At 44.6% G+C, this 14,311-nt stretch overlaps 1 protein-coding gene across 1 annotated transcript in view; it reads left to right on the forward strand.

The window, feature by feature from the left end:
• The first annotated feature begins 1,108 nt into the window (after positions 1-1,108).
• Positions 1,109-14,311, forward strand: part of GALNT11 (polypeptide N-acetylgalactosaminyltransferase 11) — a 36,188-nt gene continuing 22,985 nt past the window's right edge. The window contains exon 1 of the mRNA XM_038755714.1: positions 1,109-1,129. The gene's annotated coding sequence lies outside the window, so the exon portion shown is untranslated. The remainder of the gene's footprint in view (positions 1,130-14,311) is intronic.

A 14,311-nucleotide genomic window follows, 5' to 3' on the forward strand; every position in this document is an offset into this window, starting at 1 on the left:
CTCTCCCCCTCGTCCCCCTCTCCATCCCCCTCATCTTACCTCCTTCACTTCCCCACAGCATGGAACAGGGCAGTACTTGTGATTAATTTTGTCTTCCTTTCCTCCCCACTGAGTTTAGTATAAGTCAAGAAGTAAAGGTTCTGTATGTTCTAATAATAATAATGTTGGTATTTGTTAAGCACTTACTATGTGCCAAGCACTGTTCTAAGCGCTGGGGTAGATTACAAGGTAATCAGGTTGTCCCACTTGGGGCTCACAGTCTTCATCCCCATTTTCCAGATGAGGTAACTGAGGCACAGAGAAGTTAAGTGATTTGCCCAAAGTCACACAGCAGGCAAGTGGCAGAGCCGGGATTCGAACCCGTGACTTCTGACTCCCAAGCCCGGGCTCTTTCCACTGAGCCACGCTGCTCCTCTACCTTCCACACCAAGTTCAGTTTCTTCCACAGTAAATGTTTTTTAATGAATGGGGAGGATGGTAACCTTCTAGTTTTTCATAAAGCCACAGTGCAAGTCATTGAGGCAGGTTTGGAAGCAGTTTGCCCTAGTGGAGCCCCTTCCTTCCTCTCCCCCTCTCCATCCCCCCCCCCCCCGTCTTACCTCCTTCCCTTCCCCACAGCACCTGTATATATGTTTGTCCATATAGTAAGCGCTCAATAAATACGATTGATGATGATGATGATGATGATTTAGTACTCTATTTATTTATTTGTTTTACTTATACATATCTATTCTACTTATTTTATTTTGTTAATCTGTTTGGTTTTGTTCTCTGTCTCCCCCTTTTAGACTGTGAGCCCACTGTTGGGTAGGGACTGTCTCTAGATGTTGCCAACTTGGACTTCCCAAGCGAGTGCTCTGCACGCAGTAAGCGCTCAGTAAATACGATTGATTGATTGAGTGGGCGCTCAGTAAATAGGATTGAATGAATGAATGAAGAGTGGCGTCACGTGGTGGGGGCGGTCACGTGAGAGGGCCGCGGCGGCTCCTTCCTCGCCGAGTGGGTGCCGTCGCCGTGGCGACCTCCCCTCAGCCCCCTCAGGCCGCCATCCCTCGATAGGCCCCAGGCTGGGGAGGGAGGCAGGCCGGCTGAGGCGACGACGACGACGACGACGACGGCCTTGCTGCGGGTGAGTGGGCCTCCATCCCCCCCCTTCCCGCCGTGCTTTCATTCATTCAGTCGTATTTAATCAATCAATCAATCGATCAATCATATTTATTGAGCGCCTGCTGTGTGCCGAGCACTGTACTAAGCGCTTGGGAAGCCCAAGGCGGCAACCTAGAGAGACGGTCCCCACCCAACAGTGGGCTCGCAGTCTAGAAGGGGGGAGACAGAGAACAAAACCAAACATACTAACAAAACAAAATAAATAGAATAGATTCGTACAAGATAGAGTAATAAATATGTACAATCATATTTATCTTGTACATATGTATTCTACTTAATCTATTCTAATTAATACAATCAATCAATCGTATTTATTGAGCGCTTACTGTGTGCCGAGCACTGTACTAAGCGCTTGGGAAGTCCAAGTCGGCAACATATAGAGACAGTCCCCACCCAACAGTGGGCTCGCAGTCTAGAAGGGGAAGACAGAGAACAAAACCAAACATACTAACAAAATAAAATAAATAGAATAGATATGTACAAGATAAATAGAGTAATAAATATGTACAATCATATTTATTACTCTATCTTGTACATATCTATTCTAATTTATCTATTCTATTCTAATTAATACAATCAATCAGTCGTATTTATTGAGTGCTTACTGTGTGCCAAGCACTGTGCTAAGCGCTTGGGAAGTACAAGTCGGCAACATATAGAGACAGTCCCTACCCAGCAGTGGGCTGGCAGTCTAAAAGGGGGAGACAGAGAACAAAACCAAACGTACTAACAAAATAAATAGAATAGATGTGTACAAGTAAAATAGAGTAATAAATATGTACAATCAATCAATCAATCGTATTTATTGAGCGCTTACTGTGTGCCGAGCACTGTACTAAGCGCTTGGGAAGTACAAGTCGGCAACATATAGAGACAGTCCCTACCCAGCAGTGGGCTGGCAGTCTAAAAGGGGGAGACAGAGAACAAAACCAAACGTACTAACAAAATAAATAGAATAGATGTGTACAAGTAAAATAGAGTAATAAATATGTACAATCAATCAATCAATCGTATTTATTGAGCGCTTACTGTGTGCCGAGCACTGTACTAAGCGCTTGGGAAGTACAAGTCGGCAACATATAGAGACAGTCCCTACCCAGCAGTGGGCTGGCAGTCTAAAAGGGGGAGACAGAGAACAAAACCAAACGTACTAACAAAATAAATAGAATAGATGTGTACAAGTAAAATAAATAGAGTAATAAATATGTACAATCAATCAATCAATCGTATTTATTGAGCGCTTACTGTGTGCCGAGCACTGTACTAAGCGCTTGGGAAGTACAAGTCGGCAACATATAGAGACAGTCCCTACCCAACAGTGGGCTCGCAGTCTAGAAGGGGGAGACAGAGAACAAAACCAAACATACTAACAAAATAAAATAAATAGAGTAGATATGTACAAGTAAAATAAATAAATAGAGTAATAAATATGTACAATCAATCGTATTTATTGAGCGCTTACTGTGTGCCAAGCACTGTACAAGTACAAGTCGGCAACATAGAGAGACAGTCCCTACTCAACAGTGGGCTCACAGTCTAGAAGGGGAGACAGAGAACAAAACCAAACATACTAACAAAATAAAATAAATAGAATAGATATGTACAAGTAAAATAAATAAATATGTACAAACATATATACATATATACAGGTGCTGTGGGGAAGGGAAGGAGGTAATGGGTTCAAGTCTGGGCTCCGCCGCTTGTCGGCTGTGTGACTTTGGGCAAGTCACTTCTCTGGGCCTCAGTTACCGCATCTGTTAAAAGGGGGTTAAGATTGTGAGCCCCACGTGGGACCGTTTCTATGTTGCCAACTTGTACTTCCCAAGCGCTTAGTACAGTGCTCTGCACACAGTAAGTGCTCAATAAATACGATTGAATGAATGAACCTGATCACCTTGTATCCTCCCCAGCGCTTAGAACAGTGCTTTAATAATAATAATAATGATGGTATTTATTAAGCGCTTACTATGTGCAAAGCACTGTTCTAAGCGCTGGGGAGGTTACAAGGTGATCAGGTTGTTCCACGGGGGCCTCACAGTTTTGCACATAATAAACGCTTAATACCAAAGTTATTATTATTCATTCAATCGAATATATTGAGCGCTTACTGTGTGCAGAGCACTGTAATAAGCGGGAATTATTATTATTCCCCCCGTCAAAGTCCTACTCCTCCAGGAGACCTTCCCAGACTGACCCCCCCTTTCTTCTGCTTCTCCTCCCCATTGCCCCCCCGCTCTACCCCCTTCCCACAGCACGTGTATATTTGTACATACGTATTATTCCATTTATTTTATTAATGTTGTGTATATATTGGTTCATTCATTCACTCGTATTCATTGAGCACTTACTGTGTGCAGAGCACTGTACTAAGTACTTGGGAAGTACAAATCCTGCACATACAGAGAGGGTCCCTACCCAACAACGGGCTCACATTCTAGAAGGGGGAGTTTTATTTATATTGATGGTATTGACCCCTGTCTACTTGTTTTGTTGTCTGTCTCCTCCTTAATTAATGATGGTATTTGTTACCGCTTACTATGTGCAAAGCACTGTTCTAAGAGCTAGGGGGATACAGGGTGATCAGGTTGTCCCACGTGGGGCTCACAGTCTTAATCCCCATTTTACAGATAAGGTAACAGGCACTGAGAATTTGTTACTTGCCCAAAGTCACGTAGCCGATAAGTGGCGGAGGCAGGATTAGAACCCATGATCTCTGACTCCCAAGCCCGGGCTCTTTCTACTGAGCCACGCTAAGCTTCCCCTTCTAGACTGTGAGCCCGTTGCTGGGTAGGGGCCATCTCTATCTGTTGCCGAATTGTCCTTTCCAAGCGCTTAGTATAGTGCTCTACACACAGTAAGCGCTCAATAAATACGAATGAATGAATGTGTGTGTGCCCACTCCGGGGGCACGGGGGTGGGCCGGGGCCGCTGCTCCCCTCCAACCTCCCTCTGGGCAACGCTTCGCCTCTGTTGGTTGTTCCATTGTCTCTATATGTTGCCGATTTGTACTTCCCAAGCACCTAGTACAGTGCTCTGCACACAGTAAACGCTCAATAAATACAATTGAATGACTGAAGTGCTCACTACACTGCCCTGCACGCAATGAGCATGAAATTTGGGCCACTGACTAGGCTGGCAGCTCGCCGAGGCCAACGGACGTGACTAGAGCTCCGTTCATTCATTCATTCAGTCGTAGTTATTGAGCGCTTACTGGGTGCAAAGCACTGGACTAAGCGCTTGGAAAGTACAATTCAGCAACAGATAGAGACAGTCCCTGCCCACACCGGGGGGAGACAGACATAAAAACAAATAAACAGGTATCAATATAAATAGAAGTATACATATATACACATCAAAACAAGTAAACAGGCGTCAATATAAATAGAAGTATAGATGTGTATTAGATTGCTCTTTTTCAAGCGCTTAGTACAGTGCCTTGCACACAGTAAGCGCCCAGTAAACCCCCTGCGCGGATTGATGGAGTGCCCATCTGCTGCTCCTTCTTTCCCTTCCATCGCCTTCCTGGTCCTTGGTTCTAATCCCCTCTCTGCCACTGGTCTGCTGTGTGACCTTGGGCAAGGCACTTCACTTCTCTGGGCCTCAGTTCCCTCACCTGGAAAATAGGGATTAAGATTGTGAGGCCTAAGTGGGACCGGGACTGCGTCCAACCCAATTATCTTGAAATAATAATATTAATTATGGTGTTTAAGTGCTTACTATGTGCCAGGCATTGCTCTAAGCACTGGGATAGATACAATAATAATAATAATAATAATAATAATAATAATAGCAGCATTTATTAAGTGCTTACTATGTGCAAAGCACTGTTCTAAGCGCTGGATAATTGGGTATCTACCCCAGTACTTAGAACAGTGCTTGGCACATAGTAGGCACTTAACATGCCATAATTATTATCCATAATTATTATTATTATTCCTCCCTAGAGAAGCAGCGTGGCTCAGTGGAAAGAGCACGGGCTTTGGAGTCAGAGGTCATGGGTTCAAATCCTGGCTCTGCCACTTGTCAGCTGTGTGACTTTGGGCCAGTCACTTAACTTCTCTGTGCCTCAGTTACCTCATCTGTAAAATTGGGATTAAGACTGTGAGTCCCACGTGGGACAACCTGATCACCTTGTAACCTCCCCAGCACTTAGAACAGTGCTTTGCACATAGTAAGTGCTTAATAAATGCCATTATTATTATTATTATTAAATAAACAAGCCAATGCCCCTTATTTCCTCCCCTGTCCACGTTGCCACCAGCCTCATCCTGGTTGCCTCACCCTGGCCAGGGGCAGGAGGGAATGGAGACAGAGTTGATGCCTGCAAGCAGCCATTTGCTGCCTCTTGCTCAGCCCCAATTCAGGAATCCTTCAGATTAACCCCCTGTCAGAGGAGGAAAAACAAAAACACCCCCTTAAAGCAAAATATCATAATAAGGTTCTCCGCAGGAAGTTTGAGAAGGTGTTCTTGCCTCTACTCCCCCTCATCATAAAGATTTGTTTGAGTTGGAAACAGTTCTGAGAAGAAAAAAAAAGCCTAAAACTGGGGTGAAGGTGGTGGTGAAAATTGCAGCTGTATTCAGTTAACTATTGCTTTTGAGTAGAATCACCTTTGAAAGCATTTTGTCAGTGCTCTGTTCATGTCTGGATTAATATTTCACCCAGCAATATGTGGGAGGCTCATATAGGGGGTTAACCCATGCTTATTTGGGAGTTCTCAGGATGCACTTGAATTTTTCTGTGAGGGGGAGCTTGGAACCTGTGTGGCAGTGGAGAAGCTGGGGAAGAAGTACAGTACAGAGGGGCCTGTGGCTCTTTCTGTAACACAAAATACACAGACTGGACACAACGGCCTGAGAGCTTAGCTACACACTTTTTTCTTCAAACGGTATTTGTTAAACACTTTTATGTTAGAAAAGCAATGTGGCTTAGTGGAAAGAGCACAGGCTTGGGAGTCAGAGGTCGTGGGTTCTAATCCCTGCTCTGCCATTTATGAGCTATGTGATTTAGGGCAAGCTGCTTTTAATTTCTCTGTGCCACAGTTATCTCATCCGTAAAATGGGGTTTAAAACTGTGAGCCCCACGTGGGACAGCCTGATTACCCTGTATCTACCCCAGCGCTTAGAAGAGTGCTTGGCACATAGTAAGTGCTTAACAAATACCGTAATTATTTATTATTATTGTGATGGAGCTGGGATTAGAACCTAGGTCATCTGATAGGAATCGTGGCACTTTCCACTAGCTCGTGCTGCTTCTCTAATTTCAGTGGGCAGGAAAACATGTCTACTAGCTCCATTATATTGTATTCTCCCACACGCTTAGTACAGTACTCTGCACACAGTAAGTGCTTAGTAAATACCATTGATTGAATGTGCCCGAGTGATTTATTTAGAGGCAGAAAGGGTTCTTTAGATGTCACCGGCAAGCTTGACTTCCTTCCCTGAAGTAGCATGCATTTCCCTGGGGAGAGCACATGCAGTCACTACTAAAATAAGAAAACTTCGTTCTGTCTGCTCTGTCTCTTCCTTTGTTGTCCGTCTGTTTAATCCCGGGAGGCCCTGTGGATCTGAAAATTACGAGATTTGTGGTTTAGTTCTAGTTCCTACCCTGCCACTAACCTTTTTTTTTTTTTAAATGGTATTTAAGCACTTACTATGAGCCAGGCATTGATCCTAAAAGCTGGGGTAGATAAAAGCTAATCAGGTTGGATACAGTTCTTGTCCCGCATGCGGCATATAGTCTTAATCCCCATTTTACAGATGAAGTAACTGAGGCCCAGGGAAGTGAAATGACTTGCCCAAGGTCACACAGCAGAAAAATGTTCGCAGGATTAGAACCCAGGTCCTTTTGTGACTTCTGTTAACTTGCTGTGGTTTGGGGCAAGACACTTTACCTTGCTATGCTTCAGCTTCCCTATCTGTAAAATTGGGCAGTCTCTCAGTGATGTGAGGGGCAAATGAAACTATGTATAGGTACTCTGGGAAAAGAGGAGCTAGGCAGTTCAGACCCCCAAAGGGGAGGGCCAGGTACCTTCTCTGCATTTCACAAGGAAGGAAACTGAGGATCAGAGAGGTTACATGACTGACCTGAGGTCCCCCAGCAGGCCAGGGGCAGAGCTGGGACCAGAACCTGGGTCTGTTGATCCTAGCCAGATGGTCCTGCCATCCATAGGCCACACTTAGCTCTATTATACTCTCCCAAGTGCTTAGTACAGTGCTGTGCACACAGTAGGCACTCAAATATCATTGATTGATTCTTCCCATGGGACCTGGGAACAGTGACTTGGAGGAAGACATGTATTCCTCATACATGTTCATGCTTTTATTCTTCATACAGAGTTGGTGGCGATGTTTTCTGCCCACTACGAGTCTACAGTCTGGGGCTGGTGCGGAGCTGCAGGGGGCAAACATTAAAATAAATTATAGAAGTGTACATAAGAATAAAGTGCATAAAGGGGACAGATTTTGATTTTTTAATGGTGTTTTTCAGCACTTACCTTGTGCCGTGCACAGTAGTAAGCACTGGAGTAGACTAAGGTACTCAGGTTGGACATAGTCCCTGTCCCATGTGGGACTCCCAGTCTTAATCCCCAATTACAGCTAAGGTAACCGAGGCACAGAGAAGTGAAGTGACTGCTCCAGGTCACACAGCAGAGTGGCGGAGCTGGGATTAGAACCCAGGCCCTTCTGACTTCCAGGCCCCCATTCTATCCAGTAGGCTACTCTCCCCTGGTTTGCCAGGGGTCCTTGGTGAATAGGGGGGTTACTGTGTGGCCTGCTCACAAACTGCCCCTTTAGCCCTCTCCTGCCACCTCCACTGCTTGCCCCTCCAAAGCCAATTCTCTTTGGTTGCCCTTCACCGGGGTCTTGTGGTTAGAAGCTCCCTTTCCAGGTCTTTCCATTCCTCTGCAGCCTTATCTGCAACTTTATTCTCCTTCCTAGAGAAAAGTGTCATAAAAAGGAGCTACGGAAACATTTAATTACTTGGGAGGGGAAGACAATGTGAAAGGGATATGGAGAAATAGATGAAGGAAAAGCATCTCCATGATCCACCCACAGTACACAATGGCAGCACTTAGTACAGTGCGTGGCACATAGTAAGCACTTAAATACCACCACAACGTAGTCCTTAAGCTAATACTAAGGGGTAAATATCCAACCTTTTTTGCTGGAGAAAAACCTTCTCTCTCAGTGCCTCATTCTCCCTCTGTTCGGGCTTCCACCTGCTGCCAGTTATAGATGCTGTAGAGTTTAATGGTGTATTTTGTTTGTTGAAGATAGGAGAGCTATAAAATGATTAGTTAATGTAATCCAGATAAGTCATTAAATAGATAAGTGAACACTGGAAAAAATAAGGTGCATCAATAAAGGGGATGAGATAGCATCTTGGTGAGTACTTCCCTCACCACTTGATATAACTGCCAAAGTAATTCATTTATGCTCAGTTGTAAAGCCTTATCAGGTGATAGGGATGAGTTGTATATTCATTCATTCAGTCCTATTTATTGAGCTCTTACTGTGTGCAGAGCAGTGTACTAAGTGGTTGGAAATTCAGCAAGAGAGACACAGTCCCTGCCTGTACTGGGGTTAGTCTAGAACGGGGAGACAGACATCAAAATAAACAGGCATCAACATAAATAAATAAAATTATACATGTATACACATCAAAACAAGTAAACAGGCAATAATGTAAATAATGTAAGAACTATAGATAATATACATACATATATATATATATATATATGTATATATACACACAAGTGTTGTGGGGCAGGGACTAGGAGTAGAGGAAAAGGGAGCAAGTTGGGGCAGTGGGGAGGGGAGCTGAGGAAAAGGGAGGCGATATATTTGACATTTATTCTCCCCAACTTCAAAGCCTTATTGAAGGCCCATCTCCTCCAAGAGGCCTTCCCTGATTAAGCCCTCATTTCCTCTTTTCCCAGTCCCTTCTGCACCCCCCTCACTTGCTCCCTTTTCCCCCCACCCTCAGCCCCACAGCACTTATGTCCATATCTGTCATTAATTTATATTGTCTGTCTCCCCTTTTAGACTATAAGCTCACTGTGGGCAGAGAATGTTATATTGTTGAGTTGTCCTCTCCCAAGTACTAAGTACTGTGCCCTGCACACAGTAAGCACTCAATAAATACAGTTGACTGAGTTAAGCAATCAGGCCCTGTGACAGCTGGACTGATGATTGAAGTTGATGAAATAGCTGAAAAGGTTAGAACAAGCACAGAAAGATTTTGCTGGAAGATGCAAGTGGAAGTATACTGATTTTATTTTTAAAGAACCCTAATGCTTAGTGCCTTGGGACTGATTAAGCATATTGATGTTGCTTGTGGAAAAATAAATTCCACATTATGGTTCTTGAGGAAACAGTGTTTCACTGAGGTGAGAGGGAGAGGAATACCTGCAATTATATTCCACAGGGCAGGAATAGGTATTCTGTAAATTGTGACCGTTTGGAAGAGAAAATAAATTTATGGGAGGGGAGGATAAAGTAGCCCATGTGGGTTATCGTCACTAAAGTCGGGTTTCATGTTTTCAGAGTTGTTCTGAACTGCTCTTCCTGTACCACAGACTCTTCTTAAAGTAGATGTTCTGGTAGCCAAGTGAACCATTACCATGATTCTTCTAGACTGTGAGCCCGCTGTTCGGTAGGGACCATCTCTATATGTTGCCAACTTGTACTTCCCAAGCGCTTAGTACAGTGCCCTGCACACAGTAAGCGCTCAATAAATACGATTGAATGAATGAATTCCATAAGGCACTCCCTAGCCGGGCATCACTGCTTCCCGCCCCCTCCCTCCCACTTTTTGTGCCAGAGAGAGGCCCCTCCCTTAAAGCTGCTTCTATTGTTTCATCCAGACTACCTCTTTCTGCTAAAGCAGGCGAACTACCCTCAAACCTAAAGAGCAGCTATTGCCATTTGTTTCCCTGGGAAAGGTCCCTTGCCTTCTGGCTTTTAACTGCCTTTTCATTTCTGCTTCTTTTTCGTTCTGTTCCTTTTTCAATCAGTAGTATTTATTGACAACCTAGTGTGTTTAAAGGGTTGTAATAATAATTGTGATATTTGTGAAGCACTTATAACGTGCCAGGCGCTGTACTAAGCTCTGGGGTGGATACAAGCAAAGTGGGTTGGACAATCACAGTCCCTGGCCTCAACATGGGGCTCACAGTCTCAATTCCCATTTTACAGATGAGGTAACTGAGGCCCAGAGAAGTAAAGTGACTTGCCCAAGGTCACACAGACAAGTGACAGAGCTGGGATTAGAATCCATGACCTTCTGACGCCCGGGCCCTAGCCACTATGACATGCTATTTCTCATGCTGCTATACTTAATGCTTAGAGAGGCAGCATGGCTCAGTGAAAGGAGCCTGGGCTTTGGAGTCAGAGGTCATGGGTTCAAATCCCAGCTCCTCCAATTGTCAGCTGTGTGACTTTGGGCAAGTCACTTCACTTCTCTGGGCCTCAGCTACCTCATCTGTAAAATGGAGACAAAGACTGTGAGCCCCCCATGGGACAACCTGATCACCTGTAACCCCCCAGCGCTTAGAACAGTGCTTTGCACATAGTAAGCGCTTAATATGCCATTTAAAAAAATGCCTGGGGGTGAGTAGAACAGAGATGAAAGACCTAATCCTCTGTCCTGAAAGACTTTGATAATAATAATGGTGTATTATTCTGATAATAATCCTGCATATATGTATATATGTTTGTACATATTTTTTACTCTATTTATTTATTTATTTTATTTGGACATATCTATTCTATTTATTTTATTTTGTTAGTATGTTTGGTTTTGTTCTCTGTCTCCCCCTTTTAGACTGTGAGCCCACTGTTGGGTAGGGACTGTATATGTTGCCAATTTGTACTTCCCAAGCGCTTAGTACAGTGCTCTGCACATAGTAAGCACTCAATAAATACGATTGATGATGATGATGATAATGGTGATATGTAAACACTTTCTACATGTCAAGCCCTGGGGTGGAATTCAAGATAGCTCCCACATGGGGGTCACGGTCTAAGTAGGGGGAGAACAGGTTTTGAATCCTCATATTGCAGATGAGGGAACTGAGGCCCAACAAAGTAAAGTAATTTACTCAATGTCACATAGCAGACAGATGGCAGAGTTGGGATTAGAACTCGTGTGATTCCCAGGCCCTTTCCTGTAGACCACACTGCTAGAATCAGATTCTTCCTTACCTTGTCGATCAAACCTGTTTCATTTCTTCTTGCTACTGGAGATGCACTCTAGATTGGAATGGCTTATTTCACCGTAGAGGAGAAGTGGAAACATGAGAAGGATGCCAGAAATGGGAAGCTTTTGATGGAGGTTTTAATCTCCAGAGTTAAAAGTCTGCTAACTCAATACCTTCTCTGTTTGCAGAAATTCCTTCTGGCTTTCCAGGCCAGATATATATAGGGAGAGGAATAGCTTGTGACTCTATCATCATCACCTGGAGATTTCACTGTGGGCAGAGGGTGGAGGTGGGCACAGGTGCAGGCCTGTGTTTAATAATGATGGTGTTAAGCACTTCCTGTGCACCAAAGCACTGTGCTAAGCACTGGGGTAGATACAATGGATCAGACGGAGTCCCCTTCCCAGGCAGTCGTATTTATTGAGTGCTTACTGTGCGCAGAGCACTGTACTAAGTGCTGAATCACTGCCTAAGAGCTGTGAAGAGAAAGTTGGTATACTGATCCCATTTTACTTTTGAGTAACATTGAGTTACAGAGACCTTGTGATATAACCAAGGTTATCCCAGCTAGTCAGTAGCAGAACTGGGATTAAAACCCAGGTTTCCTGGCTCCCAGTCCCATGTCATTCCCATATGTGGGACATAACTTTAATAATGATAATAATAATAATAATAATGGTATTTGTTAAGCGCTTTAGTTAATCCCTTATTAATGGGGCTCTTGGAAAACACAGACCAAGTATGTTTTGTGAGCAGCTTTGTGTTCTGGGGGAATGTCAAACAGTTGGGATTGCTTTTAAGCCCAATATTTGAACTTTCACGATAGACTTTTTAATGTCACGTGAAAGTTCATTAGTTCGGAAGATTGGAAGCCATGCTGAAGTCCTTGCCCAAGGTCACACAGCAGACAAATGGCAGAGTTGGGATTAGAATTTAGATCTTCTGACTCACCCATGTGCTTTCCACTAGACCACACTGCTAGAATTGCATTACTCTGCTAGAATCAGAGCAAACAGGAAGTGATTAATAAATATTGTCATTATTAAATGTGGGCCTGCACCTGTGCCAAACTAATTTAATGGGGTTTTATAATAATAGAAAGGCAAATTTGGAAGTGTAACTTGTTTGCTATGTGACTTTGGGCAGAGAAACAGCGTGGCTCAGTGGAAAGAGCGCGGGCTTGGGTGTCAGAGGTCACGGGTTCGAATTCCGCCTCCCCCACATGTCTGCTGTGTGACCTTGGGCAAGTCACTTCACTTCTCTGGGCCGCAGTTCCCTCATCTGTAAAATGGGGATTAAGACTGTGAGCCCCACGTGGGACAACCTCATCTCTTTGTATTCCCCCCCAGCGCTTAGAACAGTGCTTTGCACATAGTAAGCGCTTAACAAATACCAACATTATTATTATTATTAAGTTACTTTTCTGTGCCTCAGTTAACTTGTCAATAAACAGGGATTACGACTGTTAGCCCCAGGTGGGACATGGACTGTGTCCAACCCGATTAGCTTGGTTCTACCCCAATGCTTAATACAGGACCAGTCACATAGTAATGCGCTTAACAAATACCATAAAAAAAAGGAAGCCTGGGAGGGTCAGTGCCTTCGTTTTGGCTGAAACCATTATCTGAGTAACTTGTAACAATCATGGTATTTATGAAGTGCTTACTATGTGCCATGTAATGTACTAAGCGCTGGGGATGCAGGATAATCAGGATAACCAAGGAGGGAGAACATAGTCCCTGTTTTACGGATGAGGAAACGGAGGGCCAGAGAACCAAAGTGACTTGTCCAAGGTCGTCCAGCAGGCAGTTGGCAGAGCCAGGATTAGAAACCAGGTCCTCTGACTCCCGGGCCTGTGCTCTTTCCACTAGGCCACACAGTCCTTCCTAGTAGGGTAACGGCAAAGTCAGGAGATGGGGATTTACATTTCTGCTTCTTCACAGACCTCTGGGTGGCCCGGCACCTTGAGCGGTGCTCTGCATCCCGTAGACACACAAATCCCTGGAGAGGATGAGGACGTCAACCTCATCCAGAACTCCAGTGGGTTTTTTCTGATGATCTGTGGGAATTGTGTTTGTGCTCATGACTTTCATTATTGACCTGTTGTTGACCCAGTTACTGCTCCTCCTCTTCACCATCACTGAAACCTGGCTCTTTCCCAGGTGATACGGTCTCCCCTACCGCTCTCTCTAGAGGGGGCCACATCTTCTCCCACTCCCAGGCTTGCTGAGAAAGGGGGAGGAGTCGGCTTCCTTCTCGCTCCCTAATGCCGCGTTTGCACCATCCCACCTTTCTTTTACACCATCCCTCCCTTTCTTTGAAGCCCATATTATCTGCCTTCACCACTCAATCCAGTTACTAGTCACGGTCATCTATCGCCCCCCACTCACCAGTCCCTAATCCAGTTTTCTGAACCATTTTGATCCCTTTCTCACATTCGCGCTCTCATTCTCCATCCATATGTTGATCCTTGGGGATTTCAACATCCAAGTGGAATTTCCGGACGATCCTTCCATTGGCCACCTCCTCTCACTCCTCTATTCCAGTGACCTCCTGCTCCACCCCACCTCACACACTCACCAACTTGGGCACACACTTATTCGCACTCTCATTCTCCATCCATACGTTGATCCTCAGGGATTTCAACATCCAAGTTTCCTGACAATCCTTCCATTGGCCACCTCCTCTCACTCCTCTATTCCAGTGACCTCCTGCTCACACACTCACCAACTTGGGCACACACTTGACTTTTCAGTCTCTAATAATTGTACAATCTCTGCCCTCACCAATTTTGAAATTCCTTTATCAGACCACAGCCTCCTCACCTGCTCTCTTTCCCATGCACCCACCCCCCAATCTGTCCTTTTCCCTCAGAGAGACCTCCATTCTCTTGACTCCCCCCTGCCCCCTGCCCAGTATTTTACAGCCAACTTACCCCAT

This window comes from Tachyglossus aculeatus, chromosome 13 (genome assembly GCF_015852505.1).
Source record: "Tachyglossus aculeatus isolate mTacAcu1 chromosome 13, mTacAcu1.pri, whole genome shotgun sequence".
NCBI lineage: Eukaryota > Metazoa > Chordata > Mammalia > Monotremata > Tachyglossidae > Tachyglossus > Tachyglossus aculeatus.